At 40.2% G+C, this 11344-nt stretch overlaps 1 protein-coding gene across 2 annotated transcripts in view; it reads right to left on the bottom strand.

Annotated features, from left to right (window-relative positions):
- Positions 1–8831: 8831 nt before the first annotated feature.
- Positions 8832–11344, bottom strand: part of LOC103514269 (glutamyl-tRNA(Gln) amidotransferase subunit C, mitochondrial) — a 5648-nt gene continuing 3135 nt past the window's right edge. For both annotated transcript variants that reach the window (XR_003392899.1, XR_001809638.2), the window contains exon 3: positions 8832–8878. The gene's annotated coding sequence lies outside the window, so the exon portion shown is untranslated. The remainder of the gene's footprint in view (positions 8879–11344) is intronic.

Below are 11344 nucleotides of genomic sequence, written 5' to 3'. Positions count from 1 at the left end.
AACGTACGAGAAAAGAGAACAGGGTAGGCGAAACGTACGTAGATAGGTAATACCTATGTATGTAGGTAAACTATGTATTTATTTAGGTACATAGGTAGTAGGTACATACATAAATTAGTTAAATACATAATTAAGAATGGGAATAAATCACCTTCTTTCAGTTTTAATTCTTGTCAAGGACGAAATTTTCGGGACTGTCAGATTAGACTTAAACGAAGCGCCTTTTGCCCTAGTTTAGAGTTTAGATCTTTCTCCAGTTTTACATATTTCATTTCTGTGTTCTCTTCAACTCTCTCTCTCTCTCTCTCTTTTGAAGGAAGAGAAGTGAAATGAAGAAAAAAGAAGGGACGAAGAAAGAAGTGCAAAGCGAAAAGAATAGAATAGACAGAGAGAGAAGAAAGGAGGAGAGACTTTGGGGCTTTTTGCACAGGTGATTTTTTTGATAGTGGGAATCGAACCCGAAACCTTCTGCATACAAGAGCGGTACCACTGGACCAACACATGATAATTATAATTATACCTACGTAGGTATCTCAGGAGTAGGTACATAGTAGGTATAGAACCTATGTACCCTACATAATTATATGAAGCAGTAGTAAGGCTTCGGAAATCGATAGTCATTTGACCACAAATGTGGCCATGCGAGAGATATCGTATGTTTTTTTTTTTTTTTTTTTTTTCAAAAAGCTGAGTTCATCCTGAATTCCAAGCTCACAGCTGAAAAAAACTTTCACTCCGACGGGAATGGAACCCGGGTTCGATAGTCCCAGATTCTCATCCTAGATTTGAGAGCAGAGGTGAAACAACCTTTAACTCTGAACCCACTCCTTTAAGTTCCAGGTTTTGAGCTGCCTACTACAACAGACAAGCGAAAACTCATTGGTAACTGCGCGCGTAGGTAGTGAAAATAAATTGTGCAATTGTTTTTCGTTATAGGTGCTCACTGCTCATGTAAGCGTTCATCTGTTCATTGTTCAAGTTCATTTCATTCATTCATTCATAGAAGAATTATAGAGGAGGGGGAGGAGAGGGGGGAGAAGAAGAGGAAGAGGGGGGGAGGAGGAAGAGGAGGAGAAGAGGAAGAGGGGAGAAGGTAGAGGAATGTTCTACCTACGCACCCAAGTCTAATTAAGACTTAATAAGACGGGAAGCAATGCGTCAAAGTCATGATAGTAATTATGTCTATGACTAAGGTAGTCACAAAAATACATAACCTAATAGTCAATGAGATTCCAACATTTCCAAACTGAAAAAGTGGTTGGGTGGAAGAGCTTCATACAAGTGAGAATTCTACCTGATAGTGTGTGTGCTCCTCAGGTAGACCTGACAAGCGGACCTGATCAGGTGTATCTGACAGTGAATGGCCGGCCTAAAGGTCTCTACTATAACTTACCTACTAATATCTACCTCGTATGTTAAGCTCCAATGGAGGGAAAAATGCAAGATGAAACATGGCTCATATCCAAATGAGAGGTACCATCTAAGCTAAGCTCTACCTTTTATCAAGCCAGGTGTCGTTTAACACATAAGAATCACAAAAATGCATTCTGCAACTGTCGGTACATAAGGGCAGGTGCTTTTACCACTGTATAACATAGGGAAACAACTTTCACCATGAAGGAAGAGAGAGGTTCACCCACCCTCGTAATCCTAGAAGCTCAGGATGTAAGTATTAGGGATTTAGGGCGTTAGTAAGAGAGGGTGGTAGGTAGTCAAGGATGTAAGTATTAGGGTGGTAGTTAGTGAAGGAAATAAATATTCATAATAGGTACCAGGCCAGTCTCCGGGATACGGAAAGTAACATTACTCGTAGGTATTGTATTATAGGTTATTAGGGTAGTATTTATCTAAGCAGGTAATATGTATTGAGGTAATGTGAAAGTTTACATAATGCAAAGTATTCCATCTCTGTCAAAGGAAGTGCATGAGTAGGGATTCAGGCAGGTGAAAACTCTAGGGGTGAAGGAGAGAAGGTGATGATTTGTGAATCCATGAAATTAACAAGGTGTAAAATGATCATTTTTAACTAAATCCCCTTTAGGGATGAGCTATTCATTTCTAACGAAAGTCAAAACTTTGAGTCGAACCTAGAAGCTCTAGAAGATGACTCCATGTCAACTTCATGTTGGTCAAATTTTGGACATTTCATAAGTATTTACGCCTGCGCAAGAACCAATATTCAGTTCAACATAAAGTTACAGAGTACATACCTCCCTCTTCCCCATCTAACATTCCCCCCTTCCACTAGCAGCTAGAACTTTACATTGAAATTTTCATTCGGGAGTGAGTGCATTTTTTTCCTCGCTTATTTTGAAGATCGTAAAAATAGTGCTTTTTCGAAGGGGAGGAGGGAAATAGGTCTAATAGGGAGAAGAGGAAACCTATTTGAGGAGAGGCAGAGGGGATTTAAAGGGAGAGGGAGAGGAGGAGGAGGAGGAACATGAGGAGAAGGAGAAAGAAGAGGAGGAGGAATAGCTGGAGGAGAGGAAAAGAAGAGGGGATTTAATTAAAGGAGGAAAAGGAGGGAGTTTCATTGAAATGCCATTCAGACGGGGGGTTGCGGAGGGAATGGAGGGTAGAGATTTTGTGTTTTTATGTTAGTATGGCACGAAACCCTGATGACACGTGTCTTTGAGGGCTAAATTTGGATATTTTGGGGGATCTGAGGGAGCAAACTGAATAAATTTGGAAAAAGGGCGACATGAATTAGACAGGGGTGGATTTTTTTATGGACTCCGAACATGAAATCGAGGAACTTACGGATTAAAAGTAGTAACAGCACCTTTTTTATACTCAGCTGTACTTAAGTATTTACTGATTCCAAGAGAAGTCATTGAAAGTACTCGAACCTTCAATGGTTCTTTTTAATTATATCTATGTACAATATGTTACCATCATTATGTAAATAAAGTTTGATTTAATTGTTTAATAATAATAATAATAAAGTCTTTATACAGTATTTTGAGAAGCTTCTTAACTAATATTGGTGGTATGGTTGTCAATGTGATTGGGAGAATGTTTATCAATATGGACGATATATGAATATAATGTTTTTTAATAGCAGAAGTATTTATTTTCATTACAACAGCTAAATTGTCTGACAGTGAATGGTCGGCCTAAAGGTCTCTACTATAACGTACCTACTAATATCTACCTCGTATGTTAAGCTCTAATGGAGGGAAAAATGCAAGATGAAACATGGCTTACATCAAAATGAGAGGTACCATCTAAGCTCTACCTTTTATCAAGCCAGGTGTCGTTTAACGCATAAGAATCACAAAAATGCATTCTGCAACTGTCGGTACATAAGGGCAGGTGCTTTTACCACTGTATAACGTAGGGAAACAACTTTCACCATGAAGGAAGAGAGAGGTTCACCCACCCTCGTAATCCTAGAAGCTCAGGATGTAGGATTAGGGCGCTAGTAAGAGAGGGTGGTAGGTAGTCAAGGATGTAAGTATTAGGGTGGTAGTTGATGAAGGAAATAAATATTATAGTATTAGGTACCAAGCCTATTTTGCGGAAAACAAGTATGTAATACCATGCCTATTTGCCTATCTTAGTAACAATAAGCATTAGGGTAGTATTTATCTAAGCAGGTAATATGTATTGAGGTAATGTGAAAGTTTAGATAATACAATGTATCCCATTTCTGTCAAAGGAAGTGCAAGAGTAGGGATTCAGGATTTCAGGCAGGTGAAAACTCTAGTGGTGAAGGAGAGAGGTTAAAGACCGCTATCGAACCAGTGCTGTTCAAAAATTGTAGTCATAAAAACAAAAATTATAAAAATAAATGTGGGCAGGTGGGCGAATGAATGGTACGTTTTTTAGGTGGGCGAATAAATGGTACACTTACCCTAGTAGGTATATTAGAACCTATGTACCTCTACCTACATAATTATATGAAGCAGTAGTAAGGCTTCGGAAATCGATGGTCATTTGACCACAAATGTGGCCATGCGAGAGAAAACGAGAGGGGATGGACACAGAAACATAGACAGAAGAGGGAAGAGAATTACAGAAACAGAAAATAGAAAAGAAGGGGGGTGAGGGGGGAGGGAGAAAGCTTCACAGAGCCGAAAATTTCGACCCTGCCGAGAATCGAACCCAAATTATAGCATAAAAAAGTAGGTATGATGTCATATATAAACATAGGTATCTATAACAAGGCAATCGACCTTACTATACGAAAAATCTACTTTGTCCCATTGAAGAAAATAACCCATATCCCAAATCAGAAGGGGCTGCTTGTATCGTAAAAAACGGGAAAAGGGGGAGAGAGGAAACTACCTTGGCGCCACGCAAACTAACTTTCCCCCTCCCATTCTTCTTTGATGTCGCCATCTCCCTCCCCTCCTTATAAAATCTTCCCCTCCCCTTATCAACGTTCCACCCCGCCTATCGCTATCACTTCCCCTCTTGCCCCTAAATCCCATCCCATTCCCTAAATCCCACCCCCTCCTTATAATACCATCATCCCCTAAACCCCCAACCCCGTTCCTTTTGGCGCCATTTCTTATGCATCCTTTGTTCTCACTCGCCCGTGGTGCCTTTTCGTTTTTAGTTCAGGCAAAATAAGCTTTGATATGGTAGCATGGAAGCCACAAAACTTAAAGAGAGTTTAAACTCACTTTGTGGCCCTGGACCTAAATTTCACCTAGGAGCTCTCAACTGTATTTTTTTCTGAGAACTATCTACTCTATACTGTATGTATTCCTAATTATTAATAGATATGAGGAGTTATGTTCCTTTTTATACAGAGTTGACTGAACTACCCTCCTATACGGTACCTAGGTATCATTAGACATTTGATGAGGAGTTAAGTTCCCTTATATCCAGCAGTACATACCTAAACTGGGTGGGAGAGGTCAATGCTTTTAATATTTTTAATGCATGTTTGTTGTTGTTTTTTGATAGTTCTGTTGTTCTATGTCGTATTATTTTCCTCCTCATGTGTCCTTGCATGCTGGGTTTGCAAAAACTTTTGGGACACAATGCATAAAATATCCACCCACTACACTATATCCATTATATTCAAGTGCTATATTATAATATTGGTTTGGCATGACATGAAAAATTCAAGCTTTCTTCTAATGTCTCTCCCTTTTGTCTGTATTGGCATCGATTTCTTGTTTCTTCAGATATACATTGGTAGTAAGATAGGAAGTTAGAATAAGGGATGGATATCCAATAGAAATAAGCAAGTAGGTAGGTATAGGTGGTGAAGCAGTGCAATACATAGTCCTAAACTAAAATGGACGCGGCACATCAGGGATCAGGAAGAGACCGCCTTAACATATAGGTGGTGAAGCTTTTTTTTTGCATCACAAGTTCATTCTCCGGACAAAATGGGAAGATCGGCACAATTATTGATTAAAAAAAAGGTGCGTCCCGAAATCGAAGAAAAAGGGAGACAGGATAGTAGATAGTAGAAACCCAGCCGTTCCGAGAACGAAACCTATCTGTTCAGGATAAAATCCGCCCCGGACGGTAATCGAACCCGCGACCTAGCGCCCATCCCGTAGTATGCCTCTCATCAGATGGGCGAGAAGAGACAAAATACTTCCCATTTAGGTGCTGGGTCAACACGAGAACACCAGAACGTAACCCGTTGAAATATTTGCAATCGATAAACGAGTACAAATTTTTAATTTTTGTTCACGAGGCATGTGGCACGAGGCACGAGGCATAATAATAATTCACGAGGCTGAGTGCACCCCGAACTTCAAGCTCAGAAAAAAACTTCGAACCCGTTGGGAGTCAAACCCAGGACCTCCGGTGTGCAAGCCTAGTGTGACGCACTAGGCCACGACTGATCCTAAATCTTGGGAGTTGTAAGGACAATCGTAAGTAGATAGCTGATTAAATACCGATAACGACCTTACCAATAGATCAGTTGCGCTTACTTGGGTGATGTTTCAAAGTCATAGAGCAGAAAAAATGAGGACCAATGGAATTTTTCTTTTTCACTAGGCTGGCAGATTAATTCTTAGCATTGAACTTGTGTCAATATGTCAGCATCTAACAATCCTAATTTACATTAACAAAATGCTGCCTGCCCATGTGAGTTTTAATCGTCATATTGACGTACGATTATTATCTACAGCGAAGATCTTGGGACATCTTATATCCTGTCCGAGGAATGATAATTAGTGAAGGAAGTAGTAATCTAGAATCCCCAACCATTATCCTCAAGACCTCGCCTGACCTTTCTAAAATACTGGATGACTCAACAACCATCCGTCAGCCTAGTTAGCTTGGAAAGTAGCGTCCTTGTCTTGTAAGCGGTAGGTCGCGGGTTCAATTCCCGCACGGGAGTGAACTTTATCTCAAACAGATGGTTCGTTCTCGGAACGGCTGGCTTTCTCCTATCCTGTCTTCTTCCTCTTTTCGGTTTCGGGACGATAAGACCTTGGCGGTTGCAGTTTCCTTTATCAAATATGTACCTTAAAAAAGTCATTTTTGAATTGAAAATTATATGGAAAATGGAGATTCTTGAACACACATGCATGTTCTCAATCCAGGATAAAGTTCTACTTTATACCTAGCTTGGTACAGGATTAAACCCAGTCTATCTTTATCGCTACTGGAAAGTACCAGCCTTAAACGGACGAACATCTTCTTTTGAGTTATCAACTTCTTTTGAGTTATTAACTTCTTCTGAGTTATTATTAACTTCTTTTGAGTCCCCCCTAGTGCTCATGCAATACAAAGCATGACAGTGACCTAAAAGACTGCACCTGATTAAAATAATGGGTTCAGTAGGAACACATAACTGGTAAAAATATGTGGGCGCCCCTGATATTTTAATTAGTAGAATGAGTATACCTCAGCCTCTAGCCTGGACACGTCATGTTAATTAGACCACCACTTGGAGATCTCTAGGACTCAAGGATTAGAAATTGCAACATTTATGGAGGTACCCCTCTGAACTTTTTTTTTACACACACAAAAATCTCACTCTGAGGCTTAGGTGTAGGGGCAAACAGCCCCGACATGAATTAGACAGGGGTGGATTTTTTTATGGACTCCGAACATGAAATCGAGGAACTTACGGATTAAAAGTAGTAACAGCACCTTTAAAATATACTCAGCTGTACTTAGATAAGTATTTACTGATTCCAAGAGAAGTCATTGAAAGTACTCGAACCTTCAATGCAAAGCTGATGTCTAAATGAACCGAAAGAATTCATGGACTCAGTTTTGAAGAATCTATTGGGGACTGAGGTTGATGAAGAGCGTCAAGATAAAGCCTTTTCAAGGATGAAGGGTCGATATAAAGCATTTTCCAGTCCGTTTGAACAATAATCACAAAGAATCAATTGAATTTTCGGAAACTACAAGTAGGCACCTAAACCTTCGTCTTTTTTTTTACGGCTTTCTTTTAACTAAATTTTTCTTTCACTGTGAGCCCTTGAGATATTTCACCAGGGAGGTCTTGAATGCTCCTAGACTTTGTGAGTCTCTTATATCGTTATATCCCTATGAAGAGAATTCCATAATCTAACTGCAGATACAATGTAAGAATTACCATGTATCTGCAGTCTTTCGTCAGTAGTGGTGAAAAGGCCAATCAAATAGGGGTGAAATAGAAAGTCTTCAGACACGCAAAGGTCAATGCTCTCTTGGTTTTGTTTTTAGACTAGGAAAATTCCTCATCCCACAATTTCCCTCTTTTTAATATGAATGAAAATTAATGACATGAAATCAGGGGCAACTGGAAGGCTGGTACCTTCAACACAGCCAGCCTAGTCAGGTTGGAGGGTAGCGTGCCTGCCTTGTAAGCGCTAGGTTGCAGGTTCTATTCGCACCCGGGGCGAACTTTATCCTAAACACACAAGGTTCGTTCTCGGAACGGCTGTTTCTATCCTCTCCTGTCCTCCTCCCCTCTTCGATTTAGGGACGATAAGACCTCCGTTGTTACAATTCCCTCTATCAAACCTCTTGGGGGAAAAAAAACTTCAACGGGGCCTAGCACCTAAATGGGAAGATTGGGAAGCATTGTCTCTCGCCCATCAGAAGAGGGACATACTAGATGATTGGCATGCTACGACACAGTTTACTGTAGCAGTTGTTCCATTGCTACAAAAAAAAAAAAAAAAAAAAAAAAGATGTATTGCGTTACACGACACAATTTTCTGTAGCAGTTTTTCCAAAAAAAAAAAAAAAAAAAAAAAAAAAAAAAAAACGGAGTAACAATTAATTACGAAAACTGGGTGGGCATCGAAAATGTTGATCGAATACATTACCTTTTTTCCTATAGGACAGGGATTTCGAACTTCAATGTATGCGGGCCACATGCTACATTGATACTTCGCGGGCTACATACACACACACAGGGGAGCAGGCCCATATCCAGGATTTTCTTGAGGGGATGGGGGGGTGGATGCTCCATTTTCGGGGTCCACCCCACAGTAAACACAACAAAAATCAAGCCCGAAAGGGCCCATCCTAAAAGCTTCGAGGGCCACAAAATGGTCTGGCGGGCCACATGTGGCCCTCGGGCTGCTAGTTTGAAGTCACTGCTGTAGGATAAGGAAAGTAGAAAGCGCATTCCTGCCTGCGGATTAAGTGTAGGGGCAAACAGCCCTAAAAGATGGGTTAATATTTCATAATTTAAGTTTTACCAAGAGCGCTTATGGTCTCATTATAATAAAGCTCGTAAATAATTTGAAACTTTAGGACGAGATTGGACGTCCAAAGTTTGGGCGCAAAATTCAAAGCCCATAAAAATTAGGATGATGTTTTTTTTTCCTAATATCTTCAGAGTATCTCCCTAATTTGTTTACAGATAGGCAGGTAACAGGTAGCTAAATCCCTTGAATCACTCACCATCTTTTACAAGTGGTCCTTTTCAACTATCCATAAACACTGCACACTGTAAAAAGAACAATAATCACAATAGTTTGATTAAAAGTTAGCAATTAAAAAATTAAGCTCAAAGTTTATTAAAAAAAAATAATACAAAATTAGTTTTTAATTAGAAAGGAAGAAAATCAACCAACACTCTTAACATAAATTACATAAATCTTGAAAAAATAATAAATTAAAAATCTTAAAAAAGCGATGAAAAAATATCAGTTCACAAGAAAATATTTTTAGTTCACACAGTAGGTGAACTTCGTGCTTAACTCGACTAGTTAAGCACAACTTTTACGTAACGGAAATAAACTTGGAACTTTTCCTACGGAAAAATCGAAGGGGCAAAACTAGTAAGCAAGTAACACACCGAGGGCTGAAGGACGACTGAGGATATTTCGATATTTCACTCGTAGAAAACGAAACCGTTCTAAGTTTTTGACTGAAAAACGTACGAGAAAAGAGAACAGGGTAGGCAAAACGTACGTAGATAGGTATTACCTATGTATGTAGGTAAACTATGTATTTATTTAGGTACATAGGTAGTAGGTACATACATAAAATAGTTAAATACATAATTAAGAATGGGAATAAATCACCTTCTTTCAGTTTTAATTCTTGCCAAGGACGAAATTTTTGGACTGTCATATTAGACTTAAAGCGCCTTTTGCCCTAGTTTAGTTGGGATCTTTCTATAGTTTTTATTTCATTTTTGTGTTCTCTTCAACTCTCTCTTTAGAAGGAAGAGAAGAGAAGACAGGAGAGAAAAGAAGTGAAATGAAGAAAAAAGAAGAGACGAGGAATGAGAGAAGTGCAAAGTGAAAAGAAGAACAGGATAGAGAGAGAAGAAAGGAGGAGAGACTTTTGGGGCTTTTCGCAGAGGTGATTTTTAGTCGATGGGGGGAATCGAACCCGAAACCTTCTGCATACTGGACCAACACCACTGGACCAACACATGATAATTATAATTATACTTACGTAGTTATCTCAGGAGTAGGTACATAGGGTGAGTGTACCATTTAGAAAACGTGAACATATCTACTTATTCTTTGTTTTCTCATTTTCCTAACACGTGACAGACGTGATTATTCTCTTTGTTTTCTTTAAATTTTCTCTCGCTTTCTCAAAACTCATTTTTCTCCAGCACGTTGGTGAGATGGTCTCCTTATTAACATGTCAGATGTCAGGGCTCCCTTTTGCTACATTTCTATCTGTGATTGGTAGGTGGGGAGCTAGGACCTCTAATGCAACGGGGGAGGGTACATAATTTTTGACCATGGGATGTAGTGAGGAAAGTCGAGAACTAATAGAAAACCCATTTCTTACGCCTTCGACCGAGGGCTATAAAATTACTTTCCGCGCCGCTGAAATGGAAATGGGTATCATTGTGCGGTGGTCGACCGATTGATGGGTGAAAAATAAAATCGTCTGGTAAAGTAGAAATTGATTCATTAGACCTTGGGCTGGATTGGACCTTCAGCGGCGGGGGGGCGGTCTCAATCTTCTTCTTCTTGGGGTGTCCTTTCCGTTTTGGGTTCCGGATGTTGGCGATCGTTATAGCAATGAGTATCTTGTTGGTGGCAATGCGGAAAAATTTCAACAGAGTTCTTGTCAAACCTCTTAGATTGACAACTGAGCGGTCACAAAAGGTCCAATCAGATCACAGTGACAAGCCGATGCCTCACCTTTATTTTTCTTCGCCTTTTCCCTGCCTTCCCCTTCCGATGTTCCTAGCTTTACCATTACAAAATTTCAATTTAGCCAGCCTAGTTAGCTTAGTTGGTAGTGCGTCTGCCTTGTAAGCGCTAGGCCGCGGGTTCGATTCCCGCCCGGGGCGGATTTTATCCTGATGGGATAATGTTCGTTCTCGGAACGGCTGGCTTTCTCCTATCCTGTCTTCCTTCTCTCCTCGATTTCGGGACGATAAGACCATAGCAGTTAAAGTTCCCTCTGTCAAACCTCTTAAAAAAAAAAAAAAAAAAAAAAAAAAAAAAAAAAAAAAAAAAAAACAAAAAAAATGGATAAAAGTTGCACGACTACACTTCCAATGCAACCGCAATGGCTCTGAAATGTTTCTTCCTCACCATCTCTCCTCAGGTATGGCTGTGTTACACGAAGTGCTGGGCATGTACCATAGCGGCGTGTTCAAGGACGGACAACTAGTCAGCAACAAATCTACCAACAAGCAAGACCTGAAGACAATTCGCGGCGATCAAATCACTTGGATAGATGGACGGGAAACGTATTGTTCAAATATCGGGAGACTTATATCCGAAGTGGACGCGATTATCATGCGAGCCAACAGGATGGTCAATAATGGTCGAATGGGAGACTTTGTTATCAACGGACGAACCAAGGTAAGCCAGCCCAAGTTACCTTGGAAGGTAGCACGCCTGCCTTGTAAGCGCTAGGCCGCGGGTTCGATTCCCGCCGCCCGGGGCGGCGTGGCGGATTTCATCCTGAAGGGATTAGGTTTGTTCTCGGA

This window comes from Diaphorina citri, unplaced genomic scaffold (genome assembly GCF_000475195.1).
Source record: "Diaphorina citri unplaced genomic scaffold, Diaci psyllid genome assembly version 1.1 scaffold1113, whole genome shotgun sequence".
In the NCBI taxonomy this organism is placed as follows: domain Eukaryota; kingdom Metazoa; phylum Arthropoda; class Insecta; order Hemiptera; family Psyllidae; genus Diaphorina; species Diaphorina citri.
Note: the sequence above shows the minus strand (reverse complement) of the source record. Positions and strands in the feature narration are given on the sequence as shown.